At 40.3% G+C, this 18,200-nt stretch overlaps 1 protein-coding gene across 14 annotated transcripts in view; it reads left to right on the top strand.

Moving 5' to 3' along the window:
* The window catches only part of LOC139143493 (neuropeptide S receptor-like), a 215,979-nt gene that overhangs the window by 108,505 nt on the left and 89,274 nt on the right, over positions 1–18,200 (top strand). For all 14 annotated transcript variants that reach the window (XM_070713877.1, XM_070713861.1, XM_070713873.1 and 11 more), the window contains exon 3: positions 9,340–9,445. The gene's annotated coding sequence lies outside the window, so the exon portion shown is untranslated. The remainder of the gene's footprint in view (positions 1–9,339; positions 9,446–18,200) is intronic.

Here is an 18,200-nt window from a genome sequence, read left to right as displayed (position 1 = left end):
AAACGGACAATTTACAGCTAAAGAAGCCTTTAATATGATGAGGGCATGAATCAGAAAACCAAGTTCAAACATTGGTCTTCCGAATAGTCCCCAGATATCACATATAAATACGTTCTCGTCACGACCCTGAATATTACCAGACGACTTAACGGCATATCGTGTTTCTCGGAATCGTTTCCTTCGCTTCTATCGCAATATATCTCCTGACCTTGAACGCTTATCGATGTCAAGTCCATTAACGTCCATCCCCATCGGAAAATCACCGATGTATTAATGGACTGTCGCCGATCAATGCCACTGTCACGTTGATAATTTTTATCCGCCTAGGTAATGTTCATGCTGACGTGAACGTCAATTCTGCCAGGAATGCAATCGACGTATTTCCTTATTATGATATCAAAAAAAATATTGACATTCACCATTGGGGAATTTCCGGAGGCAATGAATCCACAAAGGATTTTTTGTCGAGATAGTCCAGCGAAGTTTTTGAGAGATTTTACCGTTTACGTCTTAATGCCTTCAGTTGGACAGGGCAAGACAGTTTTGCATATCAAAGTGGCAAAAATCATATAGCCTTGCGCCATGAATTAACGGCATTAATTTCGTGAGAAATTGATTAGGAAATGAGTCTGCGCCTGTCTGGTGTTCCGGCGTACATGTAATTTAACTCCAACATATAGAAAGAGTATCCAAAATCTTGATAGACGTGCATATATTATGCAAAGAAAGTCTTAATCTGACACTGATAACGATTTCATCTCTATTTGTCTCTTTGTGTTTCTGTGTCGGTTGTTAATCTCTGTCTGTCTGCCTGCCTACTTTCCACATGTCTGTCTGTCTGTCTGTCCATCTGTCTGCCTGCCTGCTGCTTGCCTGTCTGTCAGACAGCTCAAATAATGCGGCGACTTTTTCCTTAATCACACTACTATAGGTGACTTACTGTTGCAAAATGGATTTTGTATATTGTATCTGAGAGGCTTATAGGATAACGCCTGCCTGAACATCAAAATTATAATTTTTTGTGTAGTTTCCTACATCTAAACTTGCAAACTCCGGATTAATGAATAATTAGACAAAGCTGCATGACTAGCGGATATAAAGGATGGAAACAAATATGGCTGACACTTAAAAGTGAGTTCAATACTCGTCATTCGCACACACAATATGAAAACAGAATACTGCAGTTCGTACAGACAGCTGAAGGTAATGCTGGAGCTAATGGCTAGAGCAAGCAATGTTAACTCGCATCGATTTTTCTATGCAATCATAAAGCACTCAAAAGCAATCACATGAGCTACGGTAAAAAGCGCGTGAGTATAACCAAAGTATACACCGAATTATCTTCTTCAGTCAAGTTTTCTTAAAAATCTTCTATTTGATATGAAATTCGCGTGACGAATTCAAATCACTTCTGACATCACACGGTGCTGCAAAACTGGATTGATCAATTTCCTGTTTGGTTTTGAGAAGAAGGATACGTCCTCCGATGATTCTACTAGCTTTGAAAAGAGAAAAGCAATCAAGGCGAATGTATTGCTTCAGATTCACACGAGGGGGAAACCAGCCCCAAAGGCCTGATTGTCGGATCCCGTGAGGTATCAGCGTCAAAGATTGATTTCCTGTTTTTGGGCCAATTTCATATGTTACCGAGAAAGCGTTGTCTGTGACCGGTGTCTAGGTTCTTTGCTCCGGGAGAAGTAAGTCGCTCGCGACAGTTTTCGACGTAGCCGTGCCCTGTCAGGTTGAGTTTTTATTCCCAGTGAAAGCCACGCCAGTTGAGTATAGGCGGCCATCTCCTGAGAACGTGAGCTCTATCACACGAGGAAATCCATTGTGACAGCCCTTCTCACAGTCGATGTAACATAGACACCCAATGTCAAATCCTTGTTCCGATTCAGAGGGACACAACACCCCTTGTCATTGACACTACCTCGTTGATTTGTTTTGCTTCGACCAACTTCAGGGTTCAACCTGGCGATATGAACCGTTTCCACAAGCCTTGAGCCACATGAGGTGATTCGCATACATGTAGGATCAGTTAAAATGTTTATGAAAAAAGGGGTAACATACCTTATGACGTATTACATTATGTGGCGTTTTTGAATATATCTTTTAGAATTTTCATGAAAATCTAGACTATTTTCGAGTATACAAAGACAACTGAATCAGATCAGTATGAGTGATCTTTGACCCTTTAAAACCATGATTGTTCTGTATCATTCGTACACGTATTGAGTCAGATTTCTTCTCGCTATCTTCATCCTTTATTTTGTCCATAACTATTCAAGTAAAAAAGCAATCATAAGTTGGAAGAATAGTCGTCATTTATGATTCAAACGGAAACTTTAGGTGTTATAAACAGAGCAAACACTGAGTTTGTGTGTGCTATTGCTGTTATCTACGATTAGATATCTGTTTTCCCGCTCTGCTTTCGTATTGGTCAGGATAGTCGTGTATTTGAGGATACCTGAACGCATTGTGTAACATTATTGAGAAACAACATCGTAGTTTCCCATGAAATACTGATTTTAACGCTATATTCAAAATGTGATAATGAAGTATGTCTCATCAAAGACATCATAAACGAACAATTTGATTGGTCCTGGACTGCCACGTGACATGCCAACTCGCCACGAACAGTACCGACCACAGTCCCTCCATAGGGACTGTGTACCGACAGAGAAACGGACTTGTTTTTGATTGCGATGGTTTAACCTATGTATTCCGAAGCAAAATGACACTTCGCCCATTGCCTCGTTGGTAAATTACGTCGCACTTCAGTGATTTTGCACGAAGTGACAATTTACTGTTCACCCAAATTGTTTACTAGAGTAAATACAAGCGTGGGCATCACCTCGCGGTCTCATTAGTGTAGTAATCGATGATCGTTGTTGAGTCCCCTTCTCCTTTAAGAACTTTACAATTTACCCATAAAACACTTCGGGAAGTGCAACAATCACAGCAAAGCCTCAATATGAGTCATGACAAAATCGCAAATTATAATGAAAAAGCGCTCGCGTGTCAGAGCTCTCCTTCTCAGATTGGTACGCAGTTGCAAGAGTGACTGACTGGGTCACAGCACATTGATGTACACACACGAAGAGAAATGTTCGACAAACCGGTAAAACAGCCCCTCACAAAAACCTATTTTTGAATCGTGAACTGGCCTGAAAAACGTGTTTTTTTTCTCCTTTGATGAAGCCGACGAGATGAAATGATCTCACGTGTATTGTGCGTGTTCACCAAGGTGTTGGAACAAACAGAATTGTTCGGTTGATATATCAGCCATGCGGGTCATTTCAAAATAACCTGGTTACTATTCCAGAGATTCAGTTCTGGTATTTTCGATAGAGAAATGACTCTCTCATCTCGTTAAGTCAGAGATATTAAGTCGAATCAGTTACCCTGCTGGCTCGGTGCGGCGTACCGGCGTAGTGAAGAGCGAAAATGAAAGGCGCGTTTCTTGCCATTTTAACACGATCACCGTGGCAACATAATCGATTTGCGATCAAATGAAACTAAAGGCTTTTGGAAAAGATCCACGAAACGACCAGTCTTCATCTGAGGCTGCGTCAAACGACTAATGCAAAAAAGTTCTGTTGCGCAGGATCAAAATAAAAAAAAGTAAAGCAAGAGTTGCTGTAACAAACGCAGTAGCGACATAAACTGAGATGAACTATGCAAAACAACAAAAATAAAGGAAACAAACAAACAAACAAACAAACAAAGAGAGTAAAATCGGAGACACAAACAAATAGCCGAAAACAAGCAAGATAAAAAATCCTCCGCTAACATTACGGTAAGGCATTACAGAATCAGATTGCACTCACCGAAGCGTTCAACGGTGATTAAGGCGAAAATTATAGACTTTATCTACGAACCTGACACTTTAAACATTGTTCTTTTCATGTCAAGACTTATCTGAGACTAATTGGCCTTTCAAGATCGTGCCTTACGCCTTAATTTTCTTCACGGTGTATCCACCCCGCTGACGAAATATTGCTTAGTGTGTTCGTTGATAGCCAAGACAGCGTTAAGACGAGCAAACAGTATCAAACCTCAACGGAGTATGAATAATTTACAACGCACGCTGGAAACACCTGACGGACCGTCGAGTCACGGCTACATTAGAAGCAAGAAAAAAAATCAACGTCTTAGCGGACCAAATTGAAAGTGATACTATAAACGACTTGAACGCCAGAGAAATGTACACCCTCCCAATATCTGCATTCTACATGGCATTTAACTAGGTAAATTGGAAATTGACAGGCCGTATTTATCCCCTTTTTATGCTCCTCACAACGTGCTGTGCGTGAGCGGGCGCGAAGATTCATCAAGGTTGACCTTGTACAGGACAGGAACTCAATTTATTTCCTAGATGTTTCATAGTTTGTGGAATTTCGCAGTCTCCTTGAATTTTGCTTTTAGCATTTCAAAATACGAACAGGGTATTACTCATTTCGTCTATTTTGACATTTTTACATTTGCAAGATTTGACAAAGCTAAGTGAAGTCTGTAGTTGTCCTGATGTTTAATTGCAAGCTACTTGCCTCTTGTGTTATCTTCCATCGCTTTCGTTGGATAATAGTGGTGCAAAATCTTATTCCATGCATTCAATTATATATGAATATGGTTCATTTGGCGTAATGTCTTGAAAATTAAATCAAACGCTGTAAATCCGATGGCATAATGAGGTTTAATTTGCTTGTAAGCGAAGTTCTGCATGTAAAGCATATTCAAATTTATCAACAATTTAGTAATTTTGTTGTAATTTTGTACAGAAAGTGCCAGCTAGTCTTAAGTAACGTTGACAATGCTGGCAGCCAAAGTAGTGATCTATTTCAAAATTTTAATGTCCCCTACAGCTCGTAGTTGATTTGCAGGCTCGCGTACAATCAGATGAGATGCTATGACGTCAACAGTGTCTGCATTGTAACAACTTCGATACTATATCTAAAATGTTTTCTGGAGGAGTTAACTTGCCTAATACCGTCGAGTTGATTCTGGGCAGGTTTTTAAGGCTCGATGAGAACAAATTCGTATACTCCCCCGAACGCGATGTCCGTTTTTTCACATCTTCATGCAAAGTATAGATTCAGGTATAGGCCCGCACGCACCACAAACATTCCAACCCCGCTTCATCTCCCAGTTCACGGTAGATGGAGCTTATATTATGGGCAAACGCTTCGCTTGATATTACACGCAACTATACACAACGTTGTAGAAATAGCTGATTGACCGATAGGGGAAAATCCTTAACAAAGAAAACTTTACGATCAAGTGATCAACACACTGGCCGATTTTAATGAACTAAATAAATAAAAAGCGACGGTTGATTCAGAATTCGATAAAACCAAATTAATGGAAGTCACAAACTCAATAACGAAGGCCATTCTGCTCGTGCACATCATCCTGATAAGGTCTGATTTATTCGTGCTTGTTGAAAAGTAATTGTGGAGGTGGATATTATTGGGTTCGGTAATTCAATTGTTGTTTTAGTAATCAGCGGTCACCGGGGCACATTCCTGTTAATTGTTTGCCGTGTAACAGCTTTTGCTGCTAACTCGAGGCCTGCTTTTTCGCAATTTAAAACTCACGGCCTTTTTCGCAAATTTCTCAGACGGACATTACGCGTGTTGTACAGGCCTTGTGTAAAATCTGCACGTATCGATTAATGGGTAGTATGTCCTTACCCGACGTAACCCGTAAAGACGTGGACCCATTCGAACAGAGCTCGCTTCGGTCGAATGTGAACAACCCGCAGAATACTGATTAAATATCGCTTGCAGATGTTCTTTGCCTACTTCATTCGATAATACTCTTCCTCGCATTTGTCCCCTGCACAATGGATTGCTTTCACGGTAAATCTCTTACGTCTCCCTCTGTCAGTTTGACTGACTCTATCTGTGTTTGCCTCCATCTCGTCCTCAATCCATGTACTTCTGTCGCTCTCCGGAATCTATTCGTCTGTCAAAACTGTCCAACTTGCAATTCTGTTTGTCTGCAGGCATTGTCTCTGATGATCTCCTCATCAACTATGCTTGCCTAGACCTGTCTCTCGACCTGCCTGTGTCTGTCTATTATTTTTATCTGTCTGTGTACCTGTCTCCCGCTATCTGCGTGTCCCAGCGTTCTCCATCAGTCTGTCAGTCTCACTTTGTCTGTCCGTCTCTGTCTACCTGTCCCTATCTGACCCTCTGAAAACTATTTGCTTGACGTCGATTCTCTTCGAAGATAACAGCTCTTCCCCCGTGCCCATGGCAAACTATGGTCACACCCATCAGACATCGCCGCAAGCCAAGTCTAACCACGGTCCTTCTAAGTGCGGCGGAGAGACAACATAGAAAGCGATTGTTAGGCAGCTTGTGACGCAAGTGATGGAATGCAAATTTGCTGTGAATGCAATGGTCGATGTCGAGACATATTTCTCCTACTTCACAGTTACTGTTTGAGATCTGCATTACGTCATGTCAGTGCTTTTACTGAGACTGGACTTTTTTATTAGTATAATTATTTATTAATTTTAGTAGGGGTTAATATGACCTTAAAGCCCCACTTAGTCATGATTCATTTGAATTATCGATTTGTTGTGGTTAAAGATACATAAATATAATGCCATTTCACTTTATGGAACAAATATTTCTCCATGACTTGATTAATAATGAAGCTTTTTTGCCCGGAAATATGAAAACTCGGTCGTAACTATATTTGGGATAATTTATTCATAAACGGGAAACTGACGGAGCTCACAGTCGATAAAAAAGGTGTTTAGGTTACTATTCCATCCGCTATTTGACGCTGTTTGAGACATCACACAAACACTAAATCACCCAGTGTACACATTCGAGTCACGACTAAGCGACTGAAAGCCTTGGAAAGATCCGAGCCACTTTCCCGTAAGTCGTTTCACGCAATGAAATCCGCCGGTTTACTTTTTAACACAGGAAAAGTTCAAATCGATGAAATCACCTCCCACGTGACTATTTGAGTTCATATTGATAATTTAGATGTGTGGACAGTTGACATCCCCCAGGCTTTGAGAAATATGCTTTTGAAAACTAACAGGTCATATTCAGATGGTGTATTCCATACTCTAGAAAGTTGTACGGTTAACTTTTAATTTTATTTTCTGAGTGATGTTCAAGTAACGCACTGACTTATAATTCTAGGTCAGTCAGTGTTGTCGTTAATTCTACGTGAGTAACGTGCAGTCACGTTCTCTCTGTAGTCTTGACGTTAAAATGTTCCACACTAGTCTAATTAATTAATCGTGTTTCGCAGACGATTTCACCTGTATATCCCAAAGCAGTCAAAATAACTATATGCTGTCGTCACTTCACTGCTGGTGAATGTGACCGCATTTAACTCAATCTCACATAAAAACATGAAATATTCATTTCAACCCCGAAATTTCATCCGTTTAATTAGAATCTACCAATTTCACTTTGACCAAACTCAAGTCGAGCTGTGGCTAGACTTTTAGGTGTCTTCAAACGTTTGTTACAGTCACAATATTTGATAATATGGCGCGTGTTCATCGACTCTGCTCTCTGCAATACCGTCCACTCATTATGCATGGCAAAAAGTATCTCCATTCTCGGGAATTTGATAATGATAAAGTTTTCAGTCGGAAAACGATGCCTGCGCCTCCCTCCCGCGCCCCGTTGCCTGCCGTCATTCAAAACTTCGACAACCGTGTAAGCACGCGCCATCGTGATAAAAAAATTAGCTATTGCTCAATCAATTTGCCAACGTAATTGCAACCTGGGAAACGTTCTCTCGGGCAAAATAAACTTTATTATCGATAGGAGAAAATTAGAGTTCCACTATTTTGAAAGACAATAAAACCTCCTGATTTTAGCCTTCATCGGCGTTCATGAAGCCATTTCCTCCGAGGTCGTTCAGCAAATTGTCGCTGAAACGGCGAGAGAGATAGCCTCAACGTGTTTGAACGTAACTTTGTGTTACAGATCGTTTGACATCCAATATTCCTGTTTGGGAGCAAATTATCGCAGATTCTGACAACGCTTGCAAGCTAAGGAGAAGGGGGTGGTCTGAATAATGAGAGGTTGTTAATTTTCCCGAAAGAAGACCCGCAACCGAGTTTTTTATTTTAAGTTAACGTAAAACAATCAAACAAACAGCCAAACAACAAAATAAAATAGGCTATTAAAACCGCCAATGGGATTACGGAATTTGATGATTTTTGAATCAAACAAACAAATAAGTAAATAAGTAAATAAATAAACAATGTACTTTGTAAAACAAATAATATATGACATGTACATGCAAGAAACACAAAATGAATTTACCGCCATATTAAAATGATCAGAGCGCTAAATGTTCCCACCTTGTATGTTTTACTTAACTGTGGTGCACGGTCCCTCTCTCACCATGAATGATGTGAAAAAATCTCGGATATGAGATATTTAATCACGAAATATGAACAGTTAATACTCGATATCGACAAACAGCAAAATTGCAAAGAATTGCAGTTTTCAGCAATGATGTTACTTGCGTTTTCGTGATGTCACGTGATGTTTATCTAACATTTGATTGGCGAAGAACTCATAAAACCCTAAAATTGCTATGACGCAGAGCAAGAGTGTATGAGCGTCACGAGGGTCACAAAGCGCACTTTGGTGTTCAAAGACAACTTTCTTGAAGTCAGTTTTTTGTTTGTCAAGCATCGAGTGGATATCAATGGACGCTTCTGCTCCCCTTCCAACTGATACAGTGGCTCTGAAAAGCAACATGCATAACGGTTTGCTTCGACAAGCGAACCAAGACGACAAATCATCGAGTTCTTTTATTCGAAACATGTTTTATAAATGAAAAAAATCCCGATGTCTCTGGAGCGTTGTTTCGAAAAGTAGACCTTCTGTCGCACCGTACAGATGTGTACAGGAACCTTATTTTTCCGTACCGGTGGAGTCGATTAACTTACATGTCTCTTCGCGGTGGCAATTTGAATTTAGACTGTGACTCCAAGAGTTGTCTTCGTAGAACTGCGTGAAAGTGCCGTACGATATGCAACCGGAATGTGTTATTCTCTGCCAGGTACTAAGGCACAAAATTCGGGGCGTATTTGATCCGGCTGAAGCGTTTACTGGCATCTGCAGGCCTTGCGTGCCAGGGACGTACGTGCATAAATGAAAGCCCAGAGTTGCGCTCGTATAGACGAGATAAACCTGGCTCCCTCATGAGGTCAGCCGGGTCAACCGTAGAAAGCGTCATGAATAAGTTATGAGCGATCGGAGTTTCTCCAGTATCGCGACGTGATGGGATAGGAACGACGGCGACTCACACAGTTCTCATTGACGTCGCTTTCTCTTTCAGATTGTGAGAAATTCCGGCCACGGTGGGAATACCTGTGTCAGCAATACAGAGACAACATTTGAACACCAATCTTTTGGAACACTCCCAGTATCGACCTTTAAGCCAGGTAGGTGAGAAAAATTTGTATGGATTCCGGTAAAAAAAATTAGGTGAACCATTGCGGCCTATGCACGCCTTTAAATGTCTGGGGATAACGCCAGTTATTATTTTTCCCTTTATGATTTGCTTGAGATCTCTGAATGACGTGTAAAATTATAACATTAAGTTTTTCATTTGGCAAACATCGCATATTTACGGTCGATCGCCCATTTCCTTCAGTTGTCAAACTGATTCTAGTATTTTTTGATGCGTATGTTGACTTTGTTGGTTTTTGAATTTACGGCTAGCTTAGTGACAGACTTTTTTATCCGAGAGCAATGCGTTCACCAATCGCCGTTCACCAGCGTAAAACATTGGAGAAGCGACGTAACTCTATCGTAGCGCACCTTATTGATCACGCCAGGTGGAACATGTCTTGCTACCGAGCTCCAGAAATCCGATCTGCGCATTTTTTCAACTCTATGCGGCCGCACTGCTGAACTAAGGGGTCTGTGATTGCACAAGGCAGGGCGCGCCAGGCGGAACTGCTGCAGCGAGTTCACTTCAGCCTGAAAAGGAATCATTTGATGGGATGACATTTTGTTTGTTGTACAGTAATTGCGGATTGTCACGTCAGCCCGGGAACCGCGTCAAGGTTTACTCCGGCAAACCTAATCTCTCCGTGGGACACGCGCATATAGTTTACTTTAATCCCGCTGTTTAAACAGAAGGACGTCGCACTAAGTAGTATAATCCCTTAACCCCAATTTTAACGGTCGGTATTTGGCAATAGAAGAGTTTAGGAAGAACAAACAAGACACTCAGGAGACCGTGCTGAGTTTCAAACAACGTTAATAAATCAGTATCAAATCTTGACTAAAAACCATACCATTCATTAAGTTCCACATGTCCAATACGCTGTAATCATGCGCCATTGCGTACTTCGCGGTTCGAATGTCACTCCATTTTCCCACTGTCAATTTTGGCGCGAAGAAATTTTTTGACGTCTCCGTAAATGTTTAAACAAAATCAGGCTTATTTTTGGACACGGCGGCACCGGTCGTTTTATCTGGTCTGATAACGATATGAAGTAGTGATATAGAGATGAATATTACATACACATTTCATTCACATGGTTCGGCGGGAAATGTAAAACGGCAACCGGATTAAAGCACACAGACATCATCCATTATATTCAAGGTTTTAAACAGGCACGTTACCAATTGAAGAAGTAAAATGCATTTTAGAAAGAGATGGGTAAATGACCTGAAAGCAATTACATTCTTAATCCGACAACTTCCTCGAATCGACTTGCCTGTCGTATTCAAAATGCCCTCATACCACAACGTAGATGGTCTGACGTTGTGTCAGAGCAATTGATTAACCAATCCTTCACGGCAACGATAAGACTTTGAAATCGATTTGTATTTTGTCGCCCCAGTACGGGATAATGGATTTCTTTGCCTAAGACCAAAGATTCTTCCTCTAATACCAAAGATAAGATTTTAAAAGTGGTTTCTTCTATTGCCGCGAGTCTTTGCTCGGGTATCTCTGTTGCACTATCTGTATTCATTTTGCACTATGGACGTTAACTTGATTTGTGGCGCCCTTTTGAGCAGCGATATACATAAGACACAACTTGCACCCAGGGAATAAACGCTCATAGATGCGCACGCATTGCTTAACCGCCGCCCGTTGCAATGTTTCCCAGTGGTACAAAAATAGGCCGTTATTTTCAAACGGTAGACTTTTATTTAATAATACCAGAGCTATCTCTGCAGTTATGGATGTATAATTATGACCAATAAACGTTCAATAGATCTTGGAGATAAGAAGCGCGAAACGACAGGCCCACAGGAAGTCAATCATTTGTGGATCATAGTGCTACCTCACGAATGTGCAAGCTATTTTCAGACACGTTCAGCTAATGGAGCGATTCAAATACAATTAACATTTCAACAGGAAGTGTGTAATTGTTACCGACTAGTACTGAAATAGTAATATGTTTCCTTAGGTTGAGATAGTACCGCGAATGATATGCATCAAAGTAACATTTATTGAATATTTAATTTAGGGTCGGAAGGACTTCTATCGAGGATGGTGGTTTCGAAGAAAAGTTTTATCACTTCATTAAATATTGTGCCTAGCGCCACTAGGTCAAATATTTGTTTCGGCGATTTTGTCCCTCTTTGTAATATTTTCATGTCCTCAAACAATCGAATTGTACACACAATTATACGGTAAACTTACAAAATGAGGTATAACAACGGCGCAATCCTAGTCAGTCACGTTCCTCATAATTGAGCACTCACGTCGTCAATTAAAGATCAGACGGCACAGGCAAATTTGCAGTGTAATGAAAGCCCAGACTCGCGGTCACAATTACTGAGGCACACAGAAAAATTATAAAGATAACGTTATTAACTCTTCTCCTGCACTCTGCCACAGGAGTAAGAAATCGTTTATGCGAGAGAGACAATTACTGTCGAAACATCACCAGTCTTTAGGGAATGGAGGGGAGCTCGAAAGGGGGATAGGGAAAGGGTTTGGGGAAGTAGTTTTTCTAGACACATCGGCGCACTAAGTGTAATGTCCACAATTAAACATTACCGTTACATTTTGAGTGCTATTGTACTCATATGCAGCCGAAGAAAACTGTCTTTTTTGAGCATTTTTGCAGTACATAATTTCTCGTATGTTATATGTCAGGCACAAATGAACATTCTCTCAAGAATTATCCGTTCAAAGTTTACTTTTTCGAAAGTCGGTGGCAATTACCCTTCATAAAGGCACTAACTGAAGTCACACTGTTCCAAGTGCACGGACAGTGTTCGGACTATCACATTTAAAACCACGAGGATTCCCAGAAGACCAAAAAGCTAATGAATCTATTACGACAAAACTCATTCATTATATTTATTTTTCTGCTGGGTTCAGGGAATTATTCATTGTCCGGAAAGGCCAATCGTTGTAAACCAGTCCATTCACTCAGCGGACCTCGAAGTGGTAAACAGTATTACTGCGTGGAATGTTTCTTCGTAGAGTCGGTCGTGTCGGCTTTAGTATTCTCAGACTGACCAATGACGGATGGCTCACCTAATTTTACCGGCGCCTTTGTTCATCGGTAGCTGGATCGCCTCTTCCGACTTAAAGGTGTTAAATTTCCGTGCCGAGCGGAAATTCCACACGGGTGTCCGTTTCAACCCGCAGTTGTTACCATGGTTACTTGAGCCTACGTCATGTTTTCTCGGTGTCGTCAAGAAGCCTCCAAACGACAGTGCTGCATCAAGACGTTGGTCAGATGGACATAAAAACGCTGCCACGATATTGTCGTCTTACTAAATCTCTTTCAATCTTGAAGATTACTGAAGGACAAAATTAGACTTTGGAAAAGAGCTTTTTTCCTTTGAGAATAAATTAAGAGACACTGAGATCGATATTCATAAGTGCAAATAATCGGGCTGACAGTCCTTTTCTAACAGAATAAAAAATACTCCCCGACAAAAACCAAAGCACAGTCACAAAATCGTTGTTGCCTTGGAGACAAGTAAATGAACAAAATGCAAAAAAGTTGCGCCGATTAGCTTTTGATAGATAAACTCTCTTTTAAAATGTTCACTCTCTTATCATACCGAAGGCGAAACTTATGAAAAACAATGTTTAGTGAAATTGTGTTATGCCCTCAGAGTTTGTAGTACCACACTATAGCTTTACACACTGGCATGTGTATTTTTTTCTCCTTCTATGGTTTTCAAATTCCTTTAAATATATGTATGTCCTCTGAACTAGTGAAAAGTTTTCCGATTATCGTGAAATGTCGTGCAAAGATACCGATCAAGAAATCTGCATCGGTGATGGGAAAATTACGACAGAAGACCATGCAGTCAAGTAGATGGTCTCCAATCAACACCTGTAATTTTCAAGAGAGTTTCTTCCCTGAAAGTAACCACAGTGGGGGCCCGTTTGATACAATCTCAACATCCGACGGCTATAATTAGAGATCAGACGGCATGATGAATAGAAAATCCATAATGTGCTTTGTGCAGTTAATGGATCATGGAAGCGAACCTGGCTCTGTTCCACACCGGCAAACCGTTATGAAAGCGACTGTGAGATATGTGAAATGGTGGTCGATTGATCTGTGAAATCAACTAAGCAGGCATAACAGTGCTTCAGCGGCAACAAAAACAGCAGTAAAACACAAATGAAAGCGCTTTGTATAGAGATAATCCATTTTATTTTATACTTGTAACTGACAATTAAATACCCTTAACAATGCTTTCCCTTGTAGATCAATAACGCCATGCTGTCAATCATTCTCTTGTCTATTGTTAGGTTCAGTGTTTTCATTTTGAAATAAAACAACAATTCGACATGTTATCCATCACAGTCTTAAATGAAGACCTTTGCCCGTATGTCTGTCATCTTTTATCGAGTCATTGTCCGACTCCGCTTATGATCCCAGGGTTCCCGTACAATTGCCACGTGAAATGACCGCGGTGACGTTTCGCATCCATTAGACGAGGCGTTCTCGTTTGAATTTCGATTTGATTCCATCAGTGAATTCGAACCGGTATACGGAAAGTACTCAACTGTGCGCATGACAGCGGCATTCGCGTTCGAACACACATGACAGTTCCCTAGAAATACCCCACTAGTCTGATTACACTGGATACTGCGATAAAAGGTATAAAATAATGGGAAAGTCATAACCTTCGGGAAGTTTTAGCACAATCTTAAGATACCTACGATTTGATCTTCCTGTTTCTCGGTATGGCAAGATCGAGTTACTTAAAATGCTGTGGATAAAGCACATTGCTTGGAGATGGGTTTTGGGGTTAAATAATACATGCCGAGGGAGCATTCAGTGGTTACGTCGAATGCCCCTTTGGCAACAGGAATTTCGTCGAGCTTATGCTCTGCTATAAAGTGTGACCTTCCCATATCCCTCTTTTTGAAATGTCACCCACCTTCCCTGACTTTTAAAAGACGATCCTCGTTCCCTGGCAAGGAGAAATTTCGAACAGCAACTGAAAGTTGTCGACCACGGTTTCGTAAAGCAGCGCATGTAAAAATGTTAAGTAATATCTGCACCGGTACAAAACCATACTTCCTGTTTTAACGCCCTCCCGCGAAGACAAGTTTGTCAAGCCGTGTCCCTCCCAAATACCCTTGGCCCACCCCCTGAAATTGTTGAATGCTCCCCCTAACAAAGTATAGCGTTAATATCGCCATAGTCAGTCATACAACACGTCAAATTTCTGCAATGTTCTATGCGTGTAAACTATGATAGATTACAGGACATGTATTTTGAAGACGCTAAAGTTATTGATGCCTTAAGCACAGCTGATTACGTTATTTTTCCTTGACTGAAATGTCAAACTTTACCAGTTTGCATTTCAAATTCTGCAATCATGTCGTTTGCGATGGGCCATTCTGACATTCGAACGGCGACATCTCGCCTGGCACGGAAATTTATAAGAGAAGGCATAAATTCGTGTCCCTCGCTCTGCGGGAAAGAATTTAAAACTCTAAAATGTCACCGAAGTGAGCTTTGAAACAGCTTGTACGAGGCGATTAAGAATTCTACTCAATACACAGCCATGTGACATTCAAATTTAAAGCACGACCGTACTCTTTAAATGGATGAAATTCTTCTTTATTTTAATAAGTGCACTCAGTGACAAGAAACAACAACTTTGCACGCAATGCAGTTGGAAAATGCAGATTACAGACTGTCAGAGTTTTAGATAGTTTTCTTAAGTGACATCCAAACATGGAAAATGTTCAATATTACAGACACACAGAGACATCATTTTTGCCGCATGATAAATCTATGCATTAGGAGGTCAAACGAAGTGTCATGAAATAAAAATTGACAGATGAATCGATTGCTAGTCCATTGAACTTCTGTGACAAAATAAAAATCTGCAATAGGGTAGAACGGTAAAAGGAAAGCGCCAGCCGACACTTAGTCTACAGAGGTAAAGTGTTTTTGATCAAAACTCCCGATCGATTTGAAATCTCACGCTTCCGAGGAAAGGTGCCAACTGAATGTCTAGCAGCTTTGCGTCGGAAGTCACTGGTGCGATACGGTGACAAGTTATACTTTTAAGAGGCAAGCTAACGGCTTGTAGCATCCTATAATACCATGAAATATATACCTGGATGTAAGCTTTTAATCATGTAACAGTTGCCGAGTACACAGCAGGACCGGTTTTGCGCAGACGCACACAACCTAATAGGTCACTTAATAAGCTCTCTTAGTCTCCTTAAAGCGCCCTTCTCCTCGACATTTGCCAGTCATTTGCTATAGAAAAAAGACCGTGCTATTTGCTAAACTGATACTTTGTGAGTAATATTATCTGTTCTTGGTTTCTTGGCTAATGTACACCGTCAGAGGATGTCACTTTTCGGTAACAGAATCCTTTAATGTGTCAGAGAGAGAGAGAGAGAGAGAGAGAGAGAGAGATTATTGTAATTGAAAGTCCTTTGCTGACGTTGTCGAGGCTTCTCGATGAACTGCATCATGGGTAGTGAAAAATCGATCGTTGGTCGATTGCGTCTCATCGGGGGTTGACTTTATTACATAGGCACACGGAAAATGGCCCGTAATTCTTGTCGTTATCATTGGCAAGTGGCACTGCCTGTAGGTATTTAGTTCGTTCCTGAACGCCATCAAAGGGACATTTCACGCCGACAATATGTCATGGAGGTAAATTTTCGTCAGGATCACCTAGAATTTCACGCCTGTCCCATTGATATAGCACGCAATTACCGGAATCAATTTGACGCCTGTTCAAATTTTGAAATATTGAAAGGTAATACTAGACGACGGTAGTGTTTGAATCGGAATATATTCTATAGTGTCCTTCTGTGGACACGCGGTAACGTTATGCTGCTTGAATCAATCAAGTTAAAAATGCAAGGAAAGCAGGACCGGTTCATTTCTGAATAGGGGTGTTTCATACTGTAAAACCGGAGATTCTGCATAGCTGTCTAAGTCCCGACATTGAAATGTTTACCGGGGCAAGATTGTGCAAATATCTTTGCACCGAAAGGTAAAGATATACTGCATATGCCCATGTAATCAAAACCAGTTGCTCCCCGCCTATAATAGGTGAGCTTAATGTAATACAAACTCTTCAATCTTTTGACAAATTATCATTTAACTCTTCAGTTATAACCAGTGGCGGTGTTTTATTGACTCGGACTAAACAGTCAATGACAGGCTGAAGTTAGTGAGAGTTATATACGATAATATGTTAATGAATCAAGTTGTAGTCGAGGGGGGTACAGTAGGTCCGCCGTCTCGGGACAACCCTGTTGTCGTGTTTTGTATCTTGTCAAGTTTCCTACTCAAATACTAGCTTAAGAGTGCGGATAAAAAAGACTGAGGTGCTCACATAATATTTCTGAAGAGTTTGAGGATATCTCATTACGCTCTGAGTAGGATTGAACGTTTAAGTATAATGTGGAAGAGCCTTTCAAAAACCAGACCGATCGGTTCACAACCTAGATTCAGCCCCGTTGATTATGTGTCTTTCCGATGAGAGACGAATGCTGACTTGCAGAGGTCGCGTATATCGGTCACTGCGCACCCCTTTTGTCCAAGGTCACAATCAAGTTCAGATTACTTTTAGATCATGAGGGAGTACATGTGGTACAACTAATCATAACATTTGACCTCTCTAACTGAACTATTCGTAAACGTATGCATGCTCGCGTATTTTAAAAACCTTCACTAGCAGTTTGATCATGCAATGTTTAAACTGTCAAAAATAATTATTAAGTTCCCCCAGAATTAATTTTGGAAAATATACACTGATTCCATCAAGTGTAGTGTAGTGGAACTATTTTTGAACTATATATAAATATATATATATATATATATATATATATATATATATATATATATATATATATATATATATATATATATATATATATATATATGTATGACAAGCGGACTGATATATAGTTGTTATGATGCTCTGAACGTTTCTGTTCGCATTCATACATTGTTTATTCGAAACGAATTAGTCAGTATGCGCAATGAACCCTTCTCCGATTTGACACTCTAGGTAGGTTTGTCAACGTTTAACACTCACCGTGAATAATCGGGCGATTTAAACATGCGAGTTCGCGAGATCAGCGTTTCGAGGAGTTATACGCTTCACTTTAGGTGTGATAAATGCATTAATCATGGCGCAATAACGCAGAGCTGGCCCCGTCATTTCACGCTTAGACGTCATGCGTAAAAGGTCGCTCCAGTGACATGACTTCCAATCGAGAGGATAGTCTGTGGCCGTGAAATGTAAAATTGCGGCGACGGTGGTATGAAAGGAAAATTTCAACGAGCTCAAAGAACAAAAATTTACGGTAACTCTTAAACCAGTGATCAATAACCTTTAACTTTTGGTCGTGAATATATGTACGTGTGTGACAGAATATGTTTTATGAGGTTCAATTATGTTTAGATTATAAGACTCTACGTCCACGACACAAGGACACACAGACATAGACACACATACTGTAATATATAAGGTCATTATATATATATATATATATATATATATATATATATATATATATATAATATATATATATATTTCTATTATATATAAACAATGTATGTATGTATGTATGTATGTATGTACGTATGTATGTATGTATGTAGGTAGGTAATATGTAAACATCAATGCAAATATATATTAGCGCACACATATTGAATCATTCATACGCATTTATCCGGATCCAGCCATTCATCAAACCATCCAACC

This window comes from Ptychodera flava, chromosome 11, assembly GCF_041260155.1.
Source record: "Ptychodera flava strain L36383 chromosome 11, AS_Pfla_20210202, whole genome shotgun sequence".
NCBI lineage: Eukaryota > Metazoa > Hemichordata > Enteropneusta > Ptychoderidae > Ptychodera > Ptychodera flava.
Note: the sequence above shows the minus strand (reverse complement) of the source record. Positions and strands in the feature narration are given on the sequence as shown.